This window comes from Vombatus ursinus, unplaced genomic scaffold (genome assembly GCF_900497805.2).
Source record: "Vombatus ursinus unplaced genomic scaffold, bare-nosed wombat genome assembly UNPS02004868.1, whole genome shotgun sequence".
Lineage (NCBI taxonomy): Eukaryota > Metazoa > Chordata > Mammalia > Diprotodontia > Vombatidae > Vombatus > Vombatus ursinus.
Window position 1 is genome coordinate 243,060 of NW_020944646.1, and position 22,728 is coordinate 265,787.

General features: G+C 36.3%; 1 protein-coding gene and 1 non-coding gene across 4 annotated transcripts in view; one reads left to right on the forward strand and one right to left on the reverse strand.

The window, feature by feature from the left end:
* The first annotated feature begins 561 nt into the window (after window positions 1-561).
* The window catches only part of CUNHXorf21 (chromosome unknown CXorf21 homolog), a 29,409-nt gene continuing 7,242 nt past the window's right edge, over window positions 562-22,728 (forward strand). Inside the window, exons 1-2 of one of the 3 annotated variants that reach the window (XM_027842306.1) lie at window positions 562-791; window positions 20,778-20,832. The gene's annotated coding sequence lies outside the window, so the exon portion shown is untranslated. The remainder of the gene's footprint in view (window positions 792-20,777; window positions 20,833-22,728) is intronic. The other 2 variants (XM_027842299.1, XM_027842312.1) reach the window with 2 other exon arrangements.
* Window positions 20,111-20,215, reverse strand: LOC114028242. The gene has a single exon (XR_003567339.1). It is a non-coding gene; the product is annotated as a U6 spliceosomal RNA (small nuclear RNA).

The following is a 22,728-nucleotide window of genomic DNA, read 5'->3' on the forward strand; positions in this document are numbered from 1 at the left end:
AGCTACAAGGAGGTTGGGAAGGCCCAGAAGTCTTGAAGTCGAAAAATCTGATTGCAGTACAGGGAGGCGTGGAGGGCACAAAAGCAGGGTACATTGGAAAGACTGAAGGACCTTGGAAAAAAGTGGTGGGTCACATGTTAGGGTCTAGTAATCTTTCGTCTTACCAGAAAGGTTGTAATTGGTGACTCACTGGTCCTTCATGGTCTTAGAGGGTATCTCCACTATGATTCCAAGGGACCAAGACCGTTACCGTTTGGAAGCAGGGAGAGGGCCAAATGGGTCTTGATTTGACTAATTTAACCTTATCTGACTTGGATATGATGCTGTTTTTTTAATATTGGTTTTCCTGATAATTTGTCTTTATGTTTTTTAGATGAAATGATGCTGATAGATACTTACACAATGTTGTTCAATAAACTATTTTAGCAAACATAAGTTTCATAGATGAGTTTCATTTCACCAAAAAGAGGAAGAAATACTTTTGTGTGGCTAGACTTAAGTTCTGTCAGTTACTTCCCTCCAAACCACCCACCAGCCTGCCCTTGGGACTTCCCACTGCTGCTAGAACTAACAAATCAAAATTAGACACCAAGAACTATTTCTATGTGGGCAGTTACAAAAAGAGGAGCAATATATTGAAAAACTTGACATTTATTTTTTGTTTTATTATCAAAAAATCAACTCAAGGAAGCTTGCAAACATTTAGGGACAAAAAGAATAACGGAACTTGTTCTCTTCATGGTCAATTGTTGTGTTTCTCCTGTACCTCAAGAGCTATTAGACTGGAAAAGGTAAGAAAAAAGGAAACAACATAATGTTATTGTGACAATTATTATCTTTTTCTCACCCACTTTTTTTCAGCACTTGCTTAGTATAACTTAGATCCAAACCTTCGATAATGAGAAGCAGTATGGTGCTGGGGAAAGACACCTGAGTTTAGAGTCAAAGGATTCAAGTTTCACATCTGATGTGTCCTATGTAATCTTTGCAAATTACTTAAGCTCCTTGGGCCTGTGTTTCTCATCTGTAAAATGAGCAGGTTGGAGTAGATAGCTCCTAAGGTCTTTAATGGCTATAAAACTATGACCTGATTACTTTTAAGATGTTTCTTAGACCTTCTCAGGTAAATATAAACTAAAGGGTGGTGGTAGATCAAACATTTATCCATTCCATTAGAACAAAGAAGGCAAATTAGACCAAACATACTTTGAAAAAATCTTAAGGCTTGCACATGTCGAACATTTTCAAAGTCCTCAACCACAATTATCTATATGATGTGTTTTAGGGAAAGGAGAAGTTGGGAAAGGACTTAAGTAATCATTAAGTTTACTCAATCTTATTTTCTTTTGTATTTGTGTTATCTGGCTTAGCTCTCCAAATTTACCATGTAATCATTCTAAACATAGTGGTTTAGTACTACAGGCAACTTATTAAGCACCAACTATGCAGTAATTTCCTGTGGCCCTGTATGTCTACATAAGACTTTTGAAAGAGGTCTGCAAATTCAAGCAAGAGGTTTGCAGGGATTGTACATAGACTTTGATTTTGGTTTAAGGAACAACATTTTAGTGAAGAGGAACTAGAAAGAGCATTGAATTGAAAGTCAGGAGATCTGACTTCTGCTCCCACTTCTCTGACCCCAGTTAACTGCATCTGTTCAGTGAAAGGATTAGATTAGACTATCTCTAAAGTCAGTGCCATTCTATGATTCCATTCTTTGTTTCTGTGATCAATCACATCATGCATATGACAAATTCTAAACCTATGATTTTTAAGAGAATGTCCATAATATTGAGTTTATAGTATAGGCTAAAGTACAAGGTACCACAATCCTGTGTAATTTTGTGTTGAACAGAGTGCATTTAAGTGAAGGTAATCTGTTGTGATAATGCTTGTTTATTTATTAAGACATGTGTACATAGTCATAGTTAACAGGGTATTTTGAGGCTGGAGGAAGAAAAACAAGTGCTTAAATTACTAGCCTACCTGAAAAAAAAATAGGTGTGTGTATGTACAGGTAGATATATGTGTGATTTGGCTAAAAGACTCAAACTTGATTTTTCATTTCCCTTTTTACTTGTGCATTTATATGTAGTCTTACTCTTCTTTGAGTTAACAATTTTTTTTTATTTGTAGGAAAGTTATTCCATAAAAATCAGTCTTATGCCTTCAAGTCTAAGAATTCTGAGCCAGAATAAAATGTGTTTGAAATTAATGTAAAAATGTGATTCACGAAAGCTCTGAATGTTCATTTATGGATGCATAAATTTATTGAACCAATTTTATTCCTTCAAAATAAAATATATATATATATAATTGAATAAAAATAATCATATCACTTTTAGCCACATAAATGGTAAAGGTCAAGCATTTGAAATCATTTTATTTGTGCATTTGAATTTGAATCTCTATGGGTGTTTACAATTAGGTATAGATTTTGGACACGTGCTTCCTTGAAAAAGCAGATGGCGTGGTTAATTGAAATGTTACATAATTACCTTAAAATTTTTTCCTTGACATCATATTTGTTTGGGACAGAGAAAATTAATTCATGACCATGCTTTTTTATTTTTTGAGAAACTAAAACAAAAAAACACCAAGAGTGATCCATGTCAGGATGAAAGCCACAAGAAGAGCCAAAAAACTTTCTGCACAAACTTTTTGTTGTCCCTCTTTTCTGTCTACATTGATTTTTAAGAGGAGGTTAGTAATACAGATTTTGGTGTACTTATTTAAAAGAAAAAGAAAATTAAAACCTCTAGGTGTATTTTGAAATTCATTGATATTCCACTGTTTTAAGAAGGGCTCAGTGACTGGGTTAAAATTACATTAGCTTTTACCCTTAGATCACTGTGTCCTGGTCAAAACTGACCAGAAGATTGCTCCTTTACTTGGTGGGGTTGATGTTGAAAATTAACGTGTCAAATTGTGATTTAATAATCTAAATTGCCACATTAGTTTGTTATAAGCTAAGCAGTTAAGTGAGCAAATCTTTCCTTCTGTTGTGTTGATTTTGCCTACTCTGTGCCAGGCACTTGTGCAGATAATCTTGGTTTAACTCTTTAGTATCAGAAATTGAAATACAGGCACTTAACAGAAAATCCAACAGGAAATGACATGAGAAGTGAAATAAGAATATAATCTATAAGATATAATATAAATTGTTGTTTCTGTCTATTATCAAATATCTTTTTTAGCATGCGAATAAGAAAATTAAGCTGCTACATTAGCCAAAAGAAGGTTTCTGTTCCTTATTGGAATTTGAATAAAACACTGAACCATATTTTAAGGAAATTCTTGGAATACTGATTTACAAAAACAGAACAAAACACAACAAAAGCTATACAGATTCTCATGTACTTGCAAAGGAGAAAAATATGCTTTATATATGTGGTTGTAGCTCTTTATATATACTCTTTATATCCTTTCAAAGTATATTTTGAACTTCACTGATGCCCCATTATCTCCAGGTTGTCTTAGTGGATTTTAAAATGACTTTTAAGTTCCAAAAAACTAATAAAGCAGTGTGTTACTCTTAGAATAAATTCTTAACCTTAATGGCTTAAAATTCAAATGGAGAAGATAGAAATATGAAGAAAATCATTCCAAACACCTTTTAGGTATTTTGCCATTTTATCATCAAAACATCACCAATGCATAATAATCTCAGTAGAGTATCCCTTCTTACCATAAACTAGAAACATCTTACATCTGTTCTAATAAGTTCTCATTTTTAGACTAAATTTTTTTACCTTTAAAATGAGAATAAATATGACTGGTACACAGAAGCCATTATGTTTTGGGCTCTTACTCCTTTCATTCATCTTTTATCAAATCTACTTTTATCTCCAAAGCTTCTACTTCCCTTAAGCCCCTAGTTCTATTCACTCACTTCCTCACTTTTAGCAAGTAGTCTTGCCTCCTATTTTACTGAGATGCTGGTCATTTGATAGAATATGCTCCCTTGATTTTCTTCTACTGATTCTCTACACCCATTCTTTTTTCTTCCCTTTCCATTTTAGATGGGGAAAAATACTCTTCTCCTTACTAAGGTTAATTTTGCCCCTTTTTTTCTCTTTCATGAAATTGATACATTAGTCATCATTTATTTTTAGACTCTCTTTGTTTCCTTGATCCCTTAGCCTAGAAATATGCTATCATCTTATCTCTCTCTTCTCTTTTACTGTCAAAGTTCTAGAAACAGTAGTTTGCATTTGTTTACCTCCATTTCTTTGTCATCCACTCACTCCTCATATCCTTGCTATATGGCTAACTTTCCCACCACTTTACTGAAGCAGCTCTCCAAGATTCTAAATTATCTCTTCATTATCAAATTCAATTGTTATTCCTCAGTTATCATCTTTTTCCACATAGCTAGATCTTTGATACTACTAAATCTTTGTCATCTATCACGCTCTCTTTCTCTTGGGCTTCTTTCAAGATTCATTAATAATTCTTTGGGTGTTAACTCTACTGGCTGACCCTCTGGAGTTGGTTCCTTTTTTTTTTTTTTTTGGTGAGGCAATCAGGGTTAAGTGACTTGCCCAGGGTCATACAGCTAGTAAGTGTCAAGTGTTTGGTCTGAGGTCGAATTTGAACTCAGGTCCTCATGACTTCAGGGTCAGTGCTCTATCCACTACGCCACCTAGCTGCCCCTGGAGTTGGTTTCTAATCAACCTTGGTTGTAATGTCTTATACTTTTCTTCAGGTACTCTGTGCTCCTGCCAAAGTAGACCATTAGTTACTTTCTTTTCTTTTCTATGTACCTTTGTTCATGCTTGAAAGGAATTACTGTTCTAATCTTTTCAGCTTCTTTGAAATCCTTCCCTTCCTCAAAACCCATCTGGGGTGTGGTTTATTCTATGGAACCTTTTCTGTTTCCTCTTCTTCATTCCCCCTCCAGAAGTAATCATGCTCTCCTCACTCTTTTCCCAGCATTTTAATAAATCTTTCCTTTACATTTATATACCGCCTTGTATCAAGATTGTTTTGTACATATTTTATCTGCTTTCCTATCAGATTGTAAACTTCTTGATGGCAGAGGCAGTGTTTTATGTTATCCTTATAGAAAGGATGGAGAGATTTCTGTGTTGCAAGTTAGAAAGTTTCAGTACTGGTTAATAGACCAGGGTGACATAATGTGGTACAGTGGAAAGGCCATTGGTTCTAGAATGAGAAGATCCAGGTTCAACTCTTTCTTCTGTCATCTATTATTTATGGAACCTGGGTCAATTAACTTTACCTTTCTGGGCTTCTGTTTCCTCATCTGTAAAATGAGAAGGTTGGATTAGATAACCACTAAGGTTTTTTTCAGCTCTTGACCTATGGTCAAGGGTATATAATTTTTTGTTCAGTTCTTTTTCAGTTGGTTTTCTATAACTTTTCCAGTTCATTTTATAGATGAGGAAACTGAGGCAAAAAGAGTTAAATGACTGGCCCAGGGTCACACAGCTAGTAAATGTCTAAGGCCTGTTTTGAACTCAGGAAGGTAAGCCTTCCTGCTTGGCACTCTATCCACGGTGCCACCTAGCTGCCCTACATCAGATATGGCATACCCATTCATTAATGTGTTGATCTCAAGTTGGAAGGAGGTCTTGAGTAGTTTAAAATGATAGGCAGAATTTAATAAGACATTTCATACAGATAAATGTAACAGCTTATACTTGTGAAGTTGATTTTTTTTCACTGAAATACATGAGTCCATGTGTATATAGTTGAATGGGGGGCAGGGTTCAGTGGACTGAAAACCAAATATAAATCAGCAGTGTGATATGAGAGCTAAAACAGCTAAACCTATCTTGAGCTACATTAAGAGGTGCATAGGGTTCAGAATGAGGGAGGTGGTAGTCCTGCCTTTCCTGGTCAGATCACCTTTAGAATCAATAGATCAATCAATAAACATTTAGAATACTGAGTTAGGCTCTGCCACGTTTTAAGAATGACATTAACAAGTGGGAGCATATCCAGAGGTGAGAAGATAGATGCTGAGGAAGAAACCAGGAAGTGCATGTTATACAAAGATCAGCTGAAGAAACAGAGGATGTTTAGCCAAACGAGAAACTTTAAGAGGGATGAAACAATTTTTTTGTTTTGTTCAATCATTTTTTCAGTAGTGTCTTACTTTTCATGACCCCATTGGGTATTTTCTTGGCAAAGATACTGGAGTGGTTTGCCATTCCCTTCTCCAGCTCATTTTACAGATGAGGAAACAGAAGCAACCCTGTTTCTTGCCCAGGGTCACACAGTGTGTGAGGCTGGATTTGAACTCAGCTCTTCCTGACTCCAGATCTGGCATTGTATCCACTGTGCCACCTAGCTGCCCCATGATACAATAGCTGCCTTCAAGTATCTAGAAGATCCTCACATGGATGAGGTACCATATGTTTGCTGTTTGTCCCTAAGCACAAGGGAGTGGAAGTGGCAGAGAAATGTGTTTCACTTCAATTTAAGGAAAAACTTCCTAACAATTATGGCTGTCCAAAAAGTGGAAGAGACTGCCTTGGAAGTTGGTTCCCCATCACTAGAGATCTTGTAGAGATCATATGATCAATTAACAGAAATATTTCAGAGGGGATTCAGGTACAGGTCTGACTAGATGATCTCTAAGATCATTTTCAACTCTGAGACCTATGGTTCTTATTTCATATCTGTATCTCCATCACTAACATGCTGCTTGCCTAGCTAGTATTAATAGCTGTTTAAACTGAATAATGACTTTCTAGCTTACTTGACCAGCATCACTATTGAGCAAAGATGGCCAATGTATTTAATCCCCTTGGCCTGGACTCTCATGAAGTTGCATCTTTCCAAGGGTTCAAGAGTTAATTAAAACTATTAAGGAGTTATGTACTTGACTGTTTTCCTTTGGTCAGTTAAGAGTACCATTCTGTGAAAGGTACTGTAGGGATCTACTAACTCCTTAGGAGGTCATCAATGCCAACTGGATGAAGGTGGTTGTAGCTCTTCAGTATGAATAAATCATCTGAACTCTTTCCCACAGGAGGTCTAACCCTCAAGCCATGACTCTATTGTTCCATCAATTATAATAATATAGCCTTATGTAATTCAAAGGGCCTCCCTGCTTCTGGGCTCCCCAGCAAGCTCCCCTAGGGTCTAAATATTTTGTGAGACAAAATCTGCATTAAATTATAGCTCAAGAAGTCCCACCAATACATTTTTACTTTGATCAGTCATCTAAACAATACAGTCAGTTCATAACAAAGGCATTTTAATTAAATACCAATGTAGATAAATAATATAATATTCTTTTACTTTATAACTTTTCAAGTGACTCTTTTTGAAGCAATCTCTCTCTCTCTCTCTTTCTTTCTCTCTCTCTCTCTCTGTCTCTTTTTGGACATGGCTAATGCAGACATTTATTTTGCATGACTATACTAAACCCATGTGGTGGATTTTGTTTTTCTAGCCTTCTCAAGGCTGGGGAATGAAAGAGGAAAGGGAGATAATTAAGAATTGAAAATAAAATAAAATTGGATTAATTTTTTTAAAAGAAAGCAAGTGAATCATTACCTTAGAATTACTGTTGTGAAACCATAACAAATCATTCACCTTTTTCTTTGCCCAAGCCAGCTAGGGGCAAATTTAGGGCATTGTTTGGATGTCTTTTCTTGGCAGTTACTTGATCCTATTCTTAATGCAATCAACTCAAAAGAGAGAAGTCTAAAAGGAACCATTTTCTTTTAAAAATTATTCAAAACCAAAACTTAACAGGCTTCAAATAAAATAAGATTTTTCAAATACAAAGAATAACAGAAAAAGATGGTGTATGAAATTGCAAACCATATGTTACACACATTACGCACATTAATTGTAAAATAAATTCAACATGTGACTTAAAAAATATGCACACTCACTGGAAAGAATATGCCTTCATAGGAATTATAAGGGATTTACATGGAGAACACATGTGATTCTACACACAAAGGGATGCACACACAGGGAACATATGGGACTGGAACCATGCATTTGTATCTTCAGGACTTTGCGCAATGCCTGGCACATCATAAGTGCTTAATCAATGTTTGTTTACCCTACTCACACTTCCAGCTCTGCAAAGCTACTGGTGTTTTCTACTAATTTAATCTTGCTACTTTCTGCCAGACTTACTCCCTCCAGGTGTTTGTCTGTGCTGATCCATAGTGGCAACTGCTCACTGCTGTTTCTCCACCAAACATTACTCTCGTTCTACCTGATAAACAACTCCATCTATTGTCAGGGTAACCTGTCCAAGGACTTGTCAGATGTCTACTATGGCTGTTGTTGATAGAAAATAGGATATAAGCTCTTTGAGGGCATGGATGGGGTTTCATTTTTGTCTCTGCCTAATACAATATTTCCCACAGGTTAGGAACTTTAAAAAAATGACTGTTGATTGACTGGTTTAGCTCTTTCACTAGTTCTTTTAGCCACTACAACTATACACTGGGAAGTACTGTGGTTACTAAGTGTTTCTGCTGTAGAGGAGAAATTATGTTGCATTCAGATCACTGTCTTAGCCTACTCTTCTTTTAGTATTTCTGTGAAAAACAGACTCCTCAGCTAAGCTACTCTCTTCAGAGCTACTTCCAAATCCTGCCTTTGATATTTACTACTTTTGTGAATGTTTGTCATCTGTGTGACTTTGGGTAAGGCAATTAACTTCTCTGGGTTTTAGTTTTTTAATATAAAATTAGGAGATTGTATTAGATGGCCTCTGAGATCCCTTCTAACTCAAAATCTGTGGTCCTAAAATCTACTGTAAGTTTTGCACTTAATGAATCTTTTTCCTTTTTTGTAAAGAAGGTAAAGGTTATAATCAATCAGAATTCTTGGCCAATGACTATGAAACACTCTGCACATTTCCCAGTCAGCTCTCTCAGCCAAACTGCTCCAAACCTCTCTTCTCCTCAGGTTGCCTGCACAAGAAAATATAGAAATCTAGGCTGAGATTAGGTCTGCCCCTTGAACTCTTCTTACAACTTTTTTCTGAATATCTCTTAACTAAATTGTTTTGGCTCCTCTGGGTCTCAGTTCACCTATTAACTAACTTGTGGACACAAACAAGTTTTAGATTTTAAGACTTATCATACCCCCTTTCTGAGGTAAATTTCCCCAGGGCTCTATTTCATCAAACATAAAATGGATTGAGAGGTACTTTGGCAGAAAAAAAAAATGTTTCAACCTCACTTTAGCAGCCCATCTGTTCTATATAAGTAACAACTGCTAGCATTGAGGAATTTTGTCAGGCTTTTGAGCTTTGTCTCTCCTATGCTTGAAACATTCTCCCCTTCTCTTCTCTGCTTCCTGGTTTAGTTGAATTCTTTCAAGTTTTAGCTAGTCTTACCTTGTGCAAGAAGCCTTTCACAATCCTCTTTAATCTTTTTGAGATTATCCTCACCTATATTTATATCTTCTTTTTACATAGTTGTTTGCATGTTGCTGCACCCATTAGATGGTGAGCTCATTGAAAGCAGGAACTATCTTTTGCTTTTCTTTATATTCCTATTTCTTAGCACAATACTTGGGACATAGAAGGCATTTAAGAAATGCTAGTTGACTGATCCATTTCTCCCAAGCATCCTATCTTATCCTGGTTTCTCTCTGACCTCTCTACATCTATAAGAAATTAATTGCTTTATTGGCCTTCTTTCTTATTGCCTTTCTCTTTGACTGCCTAGTCTTTGTGACAGAAACTGAGAGCCCTAAGAATTAGTTCTCTGTTTAAAAAATAATAATAATTGGCAGTTAGGTGGCATAGAGGATAGAGTGCCAGGCCTCAATTCAGGAAAACTCACCTTCCTTAGTTCAAATTTGGCTTCCTACACTTACTAACTCTGTGACCCTGGGCAAGTCACTTAACCCTATTTGCTTCAGTTTCTTCATCTGTAAAATGATCTGGAGAAGGAAATGGCAAACCACTCCAATATCTTTGCCAAGAAAACCACCAAAGAGATCACAGAGTCAGACACAACTGAAATGACTGAACAACAACAAAACATAAATATCATTTCAGAATTTCATAATTACCAAATTTCAGAATAAGAAAGGCCCTCAGTGACTATCTAGCTCAACCCACACATGAATGCAAGTCTTTATTACAACCTACCTAGATGATAAGCAATCATCTAGTTTTTGCTTGAAATTTTCTAGTGAAGAAAGTGGAAGTGCTTTACCAGACAAGGCACTCCATTTTATTTTTGGATAGCTGCCAATGGTTAGAAGTGTTATGTTAGGTAATATTAGATGTGACTATGGAGCCCTGGGACCCTCCAGCTTTTAGTGACTCAGATATCTCAGGTACTGGGCAAAATAATAGATTAACCTTGTAATCTGATGGGGGCAAGTTAAAAGCCCAGTGTTCATATCAATTCTGCCCTTGGGAGTTTTAGTTATGAAACATATGAATGACTAATGGTTATTCCCCCAGTTAGAGAAAAGTAGTCTCTAATAATAGGTTAGAGGTTGAGAAGCGCTGTCTTCATACCCATACTTTATACTTAGTGCAGTGCCTGGCACAAAGTGACTGCCTAATAAATATTAATTGACTGATTGTCTATCTCATGTGATATTATGCAATGCATAGATTGACCACAGAAAGTAATGAGAAAGAAAACTAGTTCTGTAACATAATTTATAGTAGAATTAAGAAACAAGCTTAGAAATGGGTAGCACTTGTACCCAACCACAGTGGTGGAGATCAGGAATAGTTCAGTTTGTGATTGGCTGCTATTGATCAGAGCAGTGTACATTTCTTTAGTCATTCCATATTATCTTGTGTTGGTTGACTATGACCTGGGAAGAGAAAACAACATTTTAAACTGCTGTTCAAAACTGCCCCAACAGCCTCAGCTGTACACAACAGCCCCACCTGCTGCAGCTGCTCAGCCCCTCCTCATTGCTGGCCGTGGCTGCTCCTGCCGCAGTGTTGACAGAAGGGACTTCTCTTTTTTTCTAGTGGTACTTCTTGTCTAGCTATATGGGCCCCAAATGATCAACCACAGTATGCTTAGTGACGGTCTAAACTACTGCCCCCATAAGAGCCTCAGCACAGCACAGCCCTTCCCTGACCATCAATGGTATCCTTAAAAATGCAATTAAGCAATTATGTAAAGCTGGAATTTACATTTTTTTTAAGCCTTCCACTTTTTGCTTCTACACTTAGTCTTCTGGGACCAAGCAGAATATTTCCTGGCACATAGTGGGAACTTGATTCTTCCACAGGATACATTTCATGTACTAGAGGACAGCTGCCATCTTCTTTAATTCTTCTTGATTATTCCATAGGATACATTTCATGTACTAGACGATAGCTGCCATCTTCTTTAATTCTGTTAAATTTCTTTGATATGTTCAATTTATCTTCATATTGCATGGACTCCATTCTGTTTCACTTCCTCTTTATTTTATCACTCCTATCATCTTTGTTGTTTAATCAAACTTTTAAGTCTATTACAGATTGTTTTTATGAGGCATGATTTAAGATACAAAAATTTGGGGCTGTTGGCCAGGGACATAGTACATTTCATGAAATCTGAGAAGAATACATCCAGCTCATCAGCAGCCTTTCTAAAATGTGACAGTCAGGACTGACCACAATATTATAAATGTAATCTGACCATGTCAGAGTACAGTGGAATAATCACTTCTTCAGTTCTAAAAGTTATTCTCTTAATGCAACCTTTGATTTAGATATTTTACATTTTCTTCTATTATTAATTTTTTTTACTTTGTTCTGATATTTCTTTTTATTATGGAGTTACTGAGTTCTGATATCTCCATTATATTTTTTCAGGGTATCTTCCATTTTCATAAGATTTTCCATCTGTCCTAAGTTATTTGTTCTCTCTCTAACTTTTTTCTTCTAGCTTTCTTATTTCATTATTTTATCTCTTGCTTCATTTCTTCCAAGGTACTCTTGTAGCTCTATTTTCTCTGAGGCTTTACTTGAACTTGATATGGAGTGATTCTTTTATTCTGGTTTAAACCTCCTGGGTTTCTCTCAATCATTAGTGTTTGACATTTTCTTCCGTTTGCTTATATCTCTAAAGCCAGTTTCTGCATTGGGATTTTGAGCTTATGTTAGACTCTGTTCCCTCCTGTACTTTTGGATAAGGTAGCCAAATCCTACTTGATTAATCCCTTCTTTCTCCAGAATGCTGCTGCCTTTGCTGCAGAGAGCACAACACAATGGGCTGGCCATGTTATTTGAATGCCAACTGAACATTTGCTTAAATGTTTGCTTAAATCACATGGTGATCAGAAAAAGTGATACAAAGACACTCTCAACGTCTCTCTTAAGAACTTTGGAATTGATTGTCTGACATGGGAGACACTGGCACAGAACTGCTTAGCCATGGGGAGCCCATCAGAGAAGGTGCTGTGCTCTGTGAACAAAGCAGAATTGAAGTAGCTCAAAAGAAACGTGAGATGCGCAAATTTAGAGAATCCACTCCAAATGTTTACATGGACTGTTTGTGCCCAATCTGTGGTACAGAATTCCAAGCTAGTACTGGTTTGATCAGCCAGTTGGAGGGATTGTAACTTGATTCTAAAATAGTGACATCATTTTGGTCCTCTTTGAGAATGAGGGACAACAACCAACCAGCCAGAGGCCTCTGCTGTTTTGTTGGCGGTAGCTGAGTCCTGACCGTTTTCAGAAATCTCTGGCTTCTAGGTCAGTCTTCAAGGGGCTCCCTCAGGTCTTGGTTTCAGTCCTGTCTCCATCTCTTCTTTGCACGGGAGTTGGTTCCATCCCCTTGCTTTGGCCCTGGCAGGCCTCAATTGGATGTTGTTGATTGTTCTGGAAGCAGGTCTGCAACAAGACACCGGATATTTTTTCCTGAAATTCTTGAGCACTGTATCTCCTAGGTACCAGTCTGCCTGTGCCTTTTGCTGTGGCTTTGTTACAGGGTGTCTAGGATTTGCATTGTCTGGATGTTGTACATGTCTCCTGCAATGGCTGCTGCTGAATTGCCTGGGTACTATGGCTTCTCCATCCCCTGGTTCTGTAGGTCCCTGAAAGTCTTCTTGTGGAGGATTAAATCATAAAGAGTGGCTGAGAGCCATTTCTCTTTGTTTGCTTATTTGTTTTTTATCATTATTCCTTCTGGTGCCATTTTCTTTGCAGAAGATTTGGGCTTCTTTATGTCCTTTTATGCCATTGTTAACCTGAGATCAATGCAACCTAAAATTACTCTGGGCATCTTGGATGACCCTGTTGACTCAAATTGAGTTTTTGTCCATTAACCCTTCCATTCGACCCAGGACTTTATCAAATGAAGTGCTCTCTTTGCTTCCCCTGTCTTATACTCTACCTAATTTTTTGAAACCAAGAAAAATACTTTATATTTATTTCTATTAAACTCCATCTTATTAGGTTTGGCCCAATATTCCAGACTGTCAAGATTTTTTTGAATTCTGACTCTGTTATCCCTCCATAGTTGGTATTACCTATAAATTAGACAAGTATACAATCTTTGCCTTTATCCAAGTCACTGATAAAAATGCTAAACAATAACAGGGCCAAACACAAGTCCCTGGCTCTTTCCAAGTTTTTACCAAATTATAGATGACCACTGTTTGGGTCTGAAGATTCTGGATCTACTTTATTATACTATCCTCTGGCCAACATCTCTTTATATAAGAATAGCACAAGAGATTAAAAAAATAACAATTTACTAAATCAAGGTAAACTATATCTGTAGCATTCTTCATAGCTAACAGTTTAGTAATTCTGGCTTCCCTAGCTTCAACTACCTACTAAAATCCTGCCTTCAAGAGGAAACTTTTCCTGGTTTCCTAAAGCTAGTGACATCTCTCTGTTGACTATTTCCATTTTATCCAGAATATATCTTGTTTTTACATACTTGTTTGCATGTTGTGTTCCCTATTTGACTATGAATTCCTTAAAAGTAGGGCTATTTTTGCCTTTCTTTGTATCTTCAGCATTTAGCATAGTGTCTGGTATATAGTAGATGCTTAATAAATGTTTATTAATTGACCAAGTGAAATAAAATTGGTCTGGTATGAACTGCTCTTGATGAAGCCATAATGGCTCTTAATGATTACTTCTTATTTTTCTAGATCCCTTTAATATAAAACATTTTTAAATTTCACTAGAATTTGGATCATTGACCTATTATAGGCACCATTATTTTCCAATGAAAATTGTGGTATGTAAAAAATATGTATATGCCTTCTATTACATGATATCATTACAATATTATAACTGATTCTTTTAAGATCAAAGTCCCAACAGGATTAATCATAAAGCAAGCTTCTCTTTCTTTTATCACTCATATAGTCTCTGTTATCTAGCCAGACTTTTAAATCAATTATATAGTTAGATTTTATGGGCCATGTTTTAAGATACAAGAATTACGGGCTCTTGGCCAAGGACAGAGTGCTTCTCATGAGACCCAGAAAGAATGTATTTTCCTAGAGACTTGCTGATCTCATCAAGAGGACTTTAAACTGACCATGAAGAGGCAGAGAGAAAACTGACCACGTATAATTGGTAAAATGAATACCATAGAGATGATTACAGGGAAATAGGACTTAGAGATGAAAAACATTTTAGAGATAATCCAGTCCAACCCCTTCAATTTCAGGCAAAGAAACTGAGGTCTATAGAGGTGAAGTGTTATTCCTAAAGTTATATAGGATATTAATAGCATAAAAAATGTAAGAGCCCAAATTCTCTGACTCCACATCCAGTAATAATAGTAAAAACAAATACCTAGCTTTTATGAAGTATTTTAAGGTTCACAAAGTACTTTACATCTGTTATCTTATTTGATTATCAATCCTGGGAAGAAGGTGCCATAATTATCTCCATTTTGCATATGAGGAAACTGAGGCATATAGCTATTAAGTGACTAGTTCAGGGTCACTCAGTTAGTAAGTATCAGAAGTTGGATGTGAAAGCAGGAACTGTCTTTAGCTTTTCTTTGTATCCCCAGTCCTTAGCACAGTACTTGATACATAACAGACATTTGTTAAATGCTTATTGACTGAATGAGTCACTGATATCAGGTTCAAAACGTTCTATCTGTTTTGCTACCTAACAGCCAATACTGTGCCAGCATCCTGGTACTATACCATATCTTCATCTGCTAGGCTACGTCCCTATGTCCCAGCAGTTATGACACATGAAGTTGTCATGGCAGGTGAGTTGCCCTATAATCTTTAGGACATAGTTATAGAAAGAATGGGTTATAATCTAACTCATGACCTTAGTTATTTTTATAAAGCATATTGATAGTAAACGTTAACACAAGTAAATAAAATTACCTCATAGGTGTCACTGACCCTTGGATAAGATGCTATTCATAACTGGAGAATGCCAATGGAAGAGCACAAGCTTGTTAAAAAAAATAGATGACAGAGAGAGAGAAAGAGTGTGGGAGCAATATGAAAAAGCCATGTATCCAAAGGATAAACATCATTTTGGTATGGATAAAAATAGGGGAAAATGGAAGTGATCACAAGTATATATAGATCACTAAACTCAGTGGAGGGAAGAACTATTCAGCTCCTAATACAGGTTACAAAGATGACAGAGGAAAGATTTAGTTTTGATGAGGGATGCAAGTATCTGGCATCTTGATAAACAGAGACCAAATGAAAAGTTCCTTATTTGCCTTATTGATAATTTTACCTTTAAGATGTAGAAAAATTGATATTGTATATTGAGTACTTTTTTAGTACCTACTCTGGGGAGATGCAAGACATGAGTCAAAACCTAAGTCATAAGCAATTTTTCCATAGGACTCTGGGATAGGGGACATAACAAGCCAAAGAGTGTGAGAAAAGAAAGTCTTAACTCTTGTTAAAGGCCAGGCATCCTTAGGACTAGAACTGGTTCCACCACTGAATGCTTGAGTCCAGAGAGAAGGCTCTCTTTGAGAAGAGGCAGAGGAAGATTGCATCTGTGTTCCTGGACCCAGCAGTAATTCTTACTGTTAGATAGATTTAGACTAGCATCCTATACCATATACTATAATCATTTCAAAATGGATATCCAATCTGAATGTATATGGTCACTTCATAAAAAAAAATGGAAATTAAAAGAGAAGCCAGCATGGCCTAGTAGATAGAGGATTACCCTTGGAAACAGAAAGACCTACGGTCAAGGTGTACTTTTAACTGGTTATGATGCCCTTAGCAAGTCACTTAACCTCTCAGTGCTCTAGACAATTCTATGACAATAAATTACAGAGAAAGTGCCAACCTGCCTTGGTAGAGGGAATTTCCTCCTTCAGGAGTTCCCTATACCAATGAAATCAAGTCTTTATCCATAGAGGAGAACTACAAAGAGGTACTTTTCCCAGATATGGATGAGAAGAGAATTCTTACCTAAACAAATGATGCAGGAAATTCTAAAGGACAAAATGAACAATTTTGACAACATAAAATTAAAGAGATATTATATAAATAAAATCAGTGAAGATAGAATAAGGAGAAAATTGTAAAGTAAGAAAATATTTTCATCTAATATTATATGAAAGTCTGATATCCAAGATATGTAGGGAATTGATAATATTTAACACCAAAGTCATTCCTCAATTCAAGGATATGAACAGTTTTCACAAGCTTGAACCACAAATGGCCACTGGCAAAACAGGTTCTAAATCACTTATAGTAAGAGAAAGGCAATTTAAAACAACTCTCAATATCACCTTACTTACACTGTGCAAACTGGCAAAGATGCCAAAAGTGGGAACCATCGGTATTGGAAAGGCTGTAGGAAGACAGGTATAGTAAAATACCATTGGTGAAGAGCAGCTAGATGGCGCAGTGGATAGAGCACCAGCCCTGGATTCAGGAGGACCTAAGTTCAAATCCGGCTTCAGACACATAACACTTACTTATCTGTGTGACCCTGGGCAAGTCACTTAACCCCATTGCCTAGCCAAAAAATACATACATATGTGTGTGTGTGTGTGTGTGTATACCATTGGTGGAACTGTGAAATGATAACCATTTTGATTATCAATTTTCAGTTAAGCAACAAAATTGATTAAATGGTCTATACATTTCACCTAGTGATCCCACTACTGAGAATACACCCCTACATCAGAAACAAAGGTTCTGGTGAGATTTCAACAGAGGCTAGAGGTTTTAAGAGACAAAAAGACAGAGAGATTGCAAGGTAAAGGAAAAAGTCTTCAGATCTAAAATGAATAGTCCACCTGTTGGAAGGGGTCTGTTGCTGGAATAGCTCAATTACATATGAAGAGTCCAGCAAAGATAATGCTCATAAGTTGCATTCCTACCTTTGTCCCTAGCCAACCATCTGGCCAAGGCCCCAAAGGAATTTTGGTGATTGTAACATTGTTCCACTTTGAACTGATCACCATAGAACTAAGGTAGAAGAACCGAAAGAAGAAACTGGCTTTGAAGCAAGAAGAATTATCCACAGAGATGATAGCTCTAAGGGATCTGTCTATAGGTGACAAACTTCAGAACCAAGACTCTGAGCGAGTCAAAAAAGAGATCCTTCTGTTAACCCTAAAATAAGGGTTGTTGCCCTAGCTAAAAGACAGAGTAGGGCTCTAGCTGAAAAGATCGCTATAATACTCTAGCTGACAAGAACACAATACTACTTAGCCAAACTTGAGACTGAAAGTGGTGAAAGATTACAGATGCTCTTTGAAGATCAAGCCCAGGAAACCAGTGGACCAATTCATCTGCAAAGACCCATGCCCCGAGATGAGCTTAATGGCCAAGAAAACTGCCTAGCCCAGGCCAATCTAAGCTGCCTTGGCCAAGTGACTTCCCTGGCTCAGGCTGAGTGACTTGCCTGGGCTAGCTCAGCAACAGCCAAGGCCAGGGAAGAAGCAGCTGAACAGCTGAGCTACCTGCTTGATCCAGCAAGTAGAGGATTGACTTCTCTATAGGAAACACTTTGCTCTACATTGAGCAATCCCGGCTGAGTAATCTAGTTAGAGATCATTAAAACTACACCCACAGTGAGCTTCTAGATCTAGAACAATTTTCAGAGAAAAAAAAGAAAGCAAAGTGATTGTAGTTTTAGAGTTATGAGTTGCCTTGGCCATGTGTGTTCCCTATAAACATGCCTCAGTCCCATTATCTTTAAATGTGTGCCCACTCTTCCTTTCCCCTATTCCCCTATGAACACTGTGTGTATTTATGGGAGAGTAAACTTCTGGTTTGGGGAAAGTGATCACAGAGGGGAGTGCTACCTGAGCATTTGGAGACATACTGGAAGATTTGCATGAATTGATATAGAGTGAAATAAGAGGTAACAAAAATAATATATACAATAACTATAACAACAAATGAAAAGATCAATAAAATAAGCTGAACTCTTCAGTGAGAGGAAATAGATAAACAACTTTTAAGTTTATGGAGAGGCAGGGGACTACGGAGTCAGAAAGTTGCATACGTTGTCAGATATGGTTGCTATCAGGTATTTTTGCTTAATTTTTTTTTTTTTCATTATAATAGAGAGTCAGTGAGGGGAGTTCCTCCACACTGCCAATAACTGTAATGGTATAAATGAAAAATATTTAAAAGTTTAAAAAAATGAACATAGTTGTAAACTTTCTCAGTAAAAATATTGATTCCTCCTGCATCATCACTCCAGACTGATATGAAAAGCAGTTTCAAATAGAATAGGAAGGCAGAGTATCCATCCCAGTATTATATTTCCTTTAAATTTGTATATTTGGGATAGTATGTGTTTTCATAGCTGTGATATATTAACAGCCCTCAGATTTTTCAGCTTATTTATTTAGTTGACTTTTTTTTTGTATCCCCAGTACATAGCAAGTGAAAACTTAATAAATGTTTATTGATTGATTCTTCCACTTTTGTTATTTTGACTATATCCTGCTAAAAATTCCCTTTCTATACCACTGTGGAAGAAAGGAAGTTAAAACTGAGGGAAACTTGCTAAAAACAAAACACACAGAAGGGAAGTCTTTATTTATTTTACTGATGTAATTTAGTAAGTACCCAACTAATGTAAAAAGGTGCTATTCTTTAATTTTTTTTCTAAATTGTGAATTTGCAATTCAATCTTGGTTTTCTCTCATCTGATACAAATTCATGGGGTAAATATTCCAGAGCACCTTATCTGCAAGTTGAACTCAAGTGAACTTCTGAACTATCTTCAAGATTAAAAATTTTAAAAAAAATCAAGTAATAAGAATTCAGTTCAAATAAAACACTGTATTGAGTTAACCTATGATTTTACAGATGAATTTTATTTAATTAACTATTATTTTTCTGAAATTTTTTAAATGCCATTGAAGAGGAATAGAGTAGCATGATGATAAAAAATGTGAATTTTTTCTTCTTAAAAGTTTTTTGAGTGTTCAAACAAGTAAAAATATATAAAAAACTATCAAAAAGCTCTAAGAATGAAATAAAGTAATACATTTTAAAATATTTTAAATTAAAAAAATATAACACACTATACAGCATAGTATTTTCTCCTTAATAATGCATTCATTATTCAAAACAGATTCATTGTATGTGCTTTCTTTATGGGCTACCATAATTGTGCTTATTGCTGCCATCTGCTGGTTATCATGAAAATTTCATCTCTATTTTAAGCAGTTTCTTTTAACTCAAATGTATTTCTTTTCTCGAGAAAGAATGTTCAAGCTGGAAGAGATCTTGGGAATCACCTAGTATAACAGACTGATTTTTATGGTGTGGAAAACTTGAAGCTCAGGGAGGTTAATAACTTGCTCAAGATCACAAAATGAACTTATGAAAAAATGCTAAAGAGAATCTAGATCCCCGGGCTCCCAGTCTCTTTGCTACATATTCTTTTTTTTTTTAAATTAATTAGTTAGTTATTTTTTAGTTTTCAACATTTACTTCCACAAGGTTTTGAGTTCCAGCTTTTCTCCCCATGTCTCCCCTCCCCCTACTCCAAGATGTGAATTCTGCATACCCCTTCCCCCAATCTGCCCTCCCTTCTACCACTTGTCCCTCCTTCTCTTATTCCTTTCCCCTTCTGTGTTTCTGTACCCCATTTTCTATACTCTATTGTCTGTATATCTTATTTCCCAGGTGCATGTAAAAGCAATTTTTAACATTTGTTTTTAAAACTTTGAGTTCCAAATTCTCTCCCCAAAATATGGAACACTTCACAAATTTGGCGTCATCCTTGCACAGGGGCCATGCTAATCTCTGTATCATTCCAATTTTAGTATATATATGTGCTGCTGAAGCAAGTACTCTGCTATATATTCTTAATAATAACTGTCATTTATATAGCACTTACTGTAGGCTTTATGAATATTATCTCCTTTGATCCTCACAACAATCCTGAAGGTAGGTGCTGTTATTACCCCCATTTTACAGATGGGGAAACTGAGGCAAAAAAGGGATTTAAGTGACTTCCAGGGTCACACAGCTATTAAATGTCTGAGACTGAATTTAAACTCAGGTCTTCCTGATTCCAGGTCCCACATACTATGTATTGCACCACCCAGCTGCTTCTGAATTCATTGAGTATGCACTCTAATACAGAATATGTCCTTGCTATGATAATTGTTATTGCATTATAATGCACTTTCCACTACCTGCAGCATTCAAAGTTTAGTGATTATTCTATTTAAAGAACAATTTATTTAGTAGAATTGGAAAACATTGCCACCTACTTAAGATAGTTTTTGTGAAAGTGATAATAATAGTTGTCATGGATATAATGCTTTAGCATTTGTTAAGAAAGTCACGTGGGCATTTTCATTTGATCTTCATAACAACTTTGTGCTTTTGTTATCTCTTTTTTGCAGTTCTGGAACCTGAGGCTCAGAGAAGATAAGTCACTTGCTTAGAGTCATATAGCTAGTGAGTATATGAAGCACAATTCAAACTCAAGACTTTCTCACTCCAAGTTCATCCTGTTATTTACTAGGCCATGCTACTGCTCTATTTTAGTTGGAGGTCAGACTTACATAGATCACAAGCTTTTGAAATTATTTGTCTTCATTCACAAGAACATTCAGTTATTCTACATCTTCTCTGTTCTTTACATGTCCCAACTATTCCCTAGACTTGTAGGACAACTACCTCATCTTCTGTTTTACTGAGAAGATCAAGATTGATTTCCCTTGCTCTCTCAGGAATGCTATCTTTATTTCTCCCTTCTTAGCCCAGAAGAAGAGACATTGCACATCCAAAGCTAACTTCTCTATTTTTTCTGTGAGTTTCAGCCGCAGTTTTCTTTTGGTCAGGAACCAATTTCATTAGTATATGGAGATTTCACTGGTGTACAGAATTCCTTCCACTAATACAGACAGACAACTCTTCTGCAATTTAGATATTTAGAGAGTTCCCTGGGGCAATGAGAACTTACACTTTGAATGTTGCAGGTAGAGGAAATTATAATAGAATATAATTATAATTGTTATGTCAACAACATTAGATATTAGAGTACATACTAGACTAATGAATTCAGTAGCACTAAAAATTTAAAGAAGTTGTCCAAGGTCACACAACCAGGATGTATCTAAGGCTGAATACAGGTCTTCTGGAAGCTGATACTGGCTCTCCATCTACTACACCATCCTGCTTGTCAACTTTACTTAATCCCTTTCGTTTCCATTTTCAGTTTCTCTACCTTTATTAGTTCCACCTTCTTGGCCTTTGAATATAAACAGATACATCCTTTAACAAACAAAACAAAATGAAACCTTTATCTTGACCCAGATTTTCCCTTTAGCAATTACCCTCTCTGCTTTTCATTGCCACAGTTGACAAATATGTAATTTACACTTGTTTCCATTTTCTTGTTTGCTTCTTAACCCCCAGCAATTTGCTTTTGCCCCACTCTGTCCTGCTCCATGAAATAAAATATCGCAAGTATTTTTTCCCATTCAATCATTTTGATTTCTGTACAATGTTTAATATTGTTGACCACTCCTTCCTTAAAATTTTTTCCTCCTTTGATTCCTCAGAATCCATATTTACTAAATTCTCACAGTGTTCCTTCTTTTTCTTCTTTTCTGCATCCTTTGTCCTTCCACATACAAAATGTGGTCATTTCTTAAAAATGTGTTCTCAGCCCTTTATGCCTCTCTTTTAAATTCTCTGTCTCTATCTGTCTCCCTCTGTCTCCCTCTGTCTCTGTCTCCTCTCTCTCTCTCTCTCTCTTTCTCTCTCTCTCTTCTCATCTCTTCTCCTTCTCTGTTCTCTCTCTGTCCTGTTCCCTCCTCCCCCATCTTGCTTACTTAATAATCCCTTTGTTGCAGATGATTTTCAAATTTTCAAAATTCAGATCTCCAAGTCTTAATCGATCTTGAACTAGATCTGAATTCTTTCTTAACTGCTTGTTGGACATTGTACATTTGTATTTGGATGTTGGTCATCTCCTGAAGCACCTAATACCATCTTTTCCACTAACTCAGCTGCCCAGTCTAACTTTGCTTTTTCTTTTACTGGTAGCATCATCCTTTTACTAAAAATGAATAACTTCAAAAAATTTAGAGCAGGGGTTCTTAATCTTTTTTGTGTGTGCAATATGGTAAAGCTTATGGACTTCTCAGAATGTATTTAAATGCATAAAAAATATATATGATTGAAACTGGGCATAGACCAACATCTTATACCATATACCAAAATAAAGTCAAAATGGATATATGATTTAGATATAAGGCTAATACTATAAGCAAACTGGGAGAGCAAGGAATAGTTTACCCGTCAGATTTATGGAGAACTGAAGAATTTATGACCAAACAAGAGATG